Source organism: Myotis brandtii, unplaced genomic scaffold, assembly GCF_000412655.1.
Source record: "Myotis brandtii unplaced genomic scaffold, ASM41265v1 scaffold548, whole genome shotgun sequence".
Lineage (NCBI taxonomy): Eukaryota > Metazoa > Chordata > Mammalia > Chiroptera > Vespertilionidae > Myotis > Myotis brandtii.
Genome location: NW_005370031.1, coordinates 2,224,431 through 2,227,987, shown reverse-complemented (window position 1 = coordinate 2,227,987; position 3,557 = coordinate 2,224,431).

The following is a 3,557-nucleotide window of genomic DNA, read 5'->3' as shown; positions in this document are numbered from 1 at the left end:
AGCCTGCTTATATGTGGTCAAACATTTAATTAACTCACCCCTAATACCTTGGCAGGGCCAGACCAAATGATTTTGCAGGCCTTATAAGACCCGCAGGCTGGATGTTCCCCACCCCTGGTATAGAATGACCTTACTCATGTGTGAAAGTGGGTTACTTGTTGGCTGGGATGAGAGAGCCACATTATTATCCTCATCTGGAGAAAATGAAAAGACATCACAAATGGGTGTGAGGGGGAAGCTGTTAACTAAGGTTGGAGCAAGAGAGGAAGTGTTAGGAGATTAGGACACATAGTTTAGCAGGAAAAAGATCAATACTGGAAGCCAAAAGAACTGTTAAGAGGCTATTGAAACAATGCAGTGGAGAAATCAAACCAATGATTTTCAAATAGCTAACTCCCAATACACATTGCCTGAAAAAAATGTCATTATAATGGGAAAGCATCTGAAACTCAAATAAGACATGCCTTACCTACATACTGATCTGAATAGATTGGGTTTTCATGTTCTAATCCTCAGGTTCTGTCACCAAGCAAAGTTTAGTTTGTTTTTTTGTTTTTTTGTTTGTTTTAATTTTGTTTTATTGCTTAAATTATTACAAAGAGTATTACATATGTCTCCTTTTTTCCCCCCTTGACCTTGTGTGGGGTTTTTTGCACAATAAAATACAGAAAAAGAATTATAGAATGAAAATTAAAATTTGAATCTATAACAATTCCTACAATTAATTATTAATTTACATAATGTTATTAAACTCCAAAGATATATACAAATTGGATGTATTATAATTGTTTTCAGAAAATCTAAAGATTCAAGTTATTAAAAATGTCCACAATAAATGATTCGCTAAACAGCCAATCTAGTGACAAGGAAATTAACCACTGAAATAAAAATAGCAACAAACTGTTCATAATGATGAAAGCCATGCACTTGACAGCTAGCACATACAGCAGGAAGATGCTTTAATGGATGGTACTTTAGACATGTACAGTAAATTTTTTTATAAATGGACCTCTCTTTTAACTTAATTTCATTAGAAAATTATCCTGATAGCTAGGAATTACCTTACACATATTTCCTCTGTGGGTACAGAAGATATGTCAAGACCTCTAAAAAGAGTTTATAAAAAATGTGCTGCATAACTAATCTCCAGACCCTTGAAATTTAAGAGGGCAAAAAAAATAAACATGAGCTCTAGAATTACTCAAGCTAAAAATATGGTAAATGAGAAAGTTCTAGAACTTGCTTGCTTTCCTTTTAACCCATGTCTTTCCTGTTTCAAACATTTCTATGATTCAGAGCATCCTTGAGAAGTCATCATGAACATGCCAGAATCTTTAAATGGAATTATTCTATACAAGGCAAAGAAAAAAAAATTTTTAAAAAATTAAAAAAAAAAACAAAAAACAAGAAAATATCCCATTTTTAAAAGTTCAGTGAAACATCACTTCTCTGCCTTTTGGCTAAGATCAACTGTGGTAAAAGTTCAATGGAACAAAATTCTATACCTTACACTTGTAACCTTACCCCAGTAATCCTCATTACCACCAAATGAGTGACATTCATACTTCCAAGTTTTTATAAAGTGGAAAACATCAGATTTATAATATAGCCAATTTAATCTATGATCTCATTCATTCAACAACATTGAGTGAAAGTCCATGATATGCAATGTTTGATATGTATGGATTAAAATTGTCACAAAAGACAATTTTAATCCATATATATCAGCACTTGCTGATTGTCTGCCATGTGTTAGACTATATTGGGGATGCATTTTAATTTCTCACAGGAACCACAGGAGGTTCAAAAGTTAACTAATTTACCCAAAGTCACAGATAAATGTGGCTGAGCCTGAATTAGAGCACAGAACTATACATTGTCAACAACTATACTTCTTCCACTGCAGCATATATTTTTATTTATTTTTATTATCTGAGAGGAAGTTAAGAGAGAGAGGGGGAAAAAACATCAATGCGAGAGAGAAACATCGATTAGTGGCCTCCCACATGTGCCCCAACTGGGGAGCAAACCCCCAACCTGGGTATATGCCCTGACCAAAAAATGAACCTGACACCTTTTAGTGTAAAGGACATCACTCCAACCAACTGGGCCACACCAGCCAGGACTACACCATATTTTTAATACATGTTGGCCAGTTCATAAAGGTAATATAAATTATTTTTACATGGCCTTTAAAACGATATTTTACATTCACACCATAACACATACCCCACAGCTCTGGTTACTTCAGTTCAAGCCTCCACACACGTCAGGCCCCTTCAATAACATGATCATAACATATTTATCCTTGAAGTGCATCAATAGTTAAATATACAAAGTTGCAAATTATAGCTAGAAAAGCTTTACAATTTTTTCTAATTACTGAGAAATATCACATGAGTAGTGATAAACCAGAGCAAGCCATTGTTATACTATCAGCTGAAAGAGCTTTGGGAAATCAGACTACCTCTCTCCCTGCATTATCCACTTTTCAATCCTAGAGCCACTGCTCATTGATATGCTTGGAATCCAGCATTTAACTAGTTCTGTTCACTACATCATTGTACATTATTTTACTTCCATACTCATAAGAATATTTATTGAAATATATAATCAAAATTAACAGTATCTAAAGCAGTGGTTCTGGCCCTTTAAATACAGTTCCTCATGTCGTGACCCAACCATAAAATTATTTTCGTTGCTACTTCATAACTGTAATGTTGCTACTGTTATGAATCGTAATGTAAATATCTGATATGCAGGATGGTCTTAGGCGACCCCTGTGAAAAGGTCCTTCGACCGCCAAAGGGGTCTCGACCCACAGGTCGAGAACCGCTGATCTAAAGTCAAATAAATATAACTGTTTAGTAATGCTTTTAACTCTTAAGTCATCTACAAACCAATCCTAGAAAAAATACACTATACTACCAATACCTTTGATACCTTTTCCCTGTCCTAGAAAAACAAGTGTTTTATCTTATAAGTTTTAGACAACCACTTACTAGGTTTTACCTGATGCATTCTGAAATCATTCCCAGGTAATTAATTATGTGCACCAAAGGTAAAGAACTTTGACTTATATGATGAATAACAATTGCATTGTCATTTCCTTTCTTTTTAATGTATATTACAAATAGAAAGTTTTGTGAGCATAAGGCTTTTCTCTGTCTATAAACCAATTTTAGACAAAGCATTCTTAGTAATAGTCTACCTTGTTTTTCTTCCACTAACATGTTTGCACTAAAAAGCTTTTGCTATTATCTCTAAAATGTGTCTCTGTGATTTCTAAATTTAAATCTGTAGAACATAATTCTTGGTGATAAGTTTAGTCTATGAGTTAGATTTTTCTTATGTAAATTATTCTGTTTAGTTATGCATTATGGTATAGTACTTATAAGAAGTTCTCAATCTCCTAGTCATAAAAGCCTTTGTGGTAAACATAATAAGTGTAAATGTATCTACTGGTAGACTATTGGAATATTAAGTATTGCATACTGTGCTACAATAAAAATTGGAAAGACATTTTAAAAAGATTTATAGTTTCCCTTCAAGCTTAG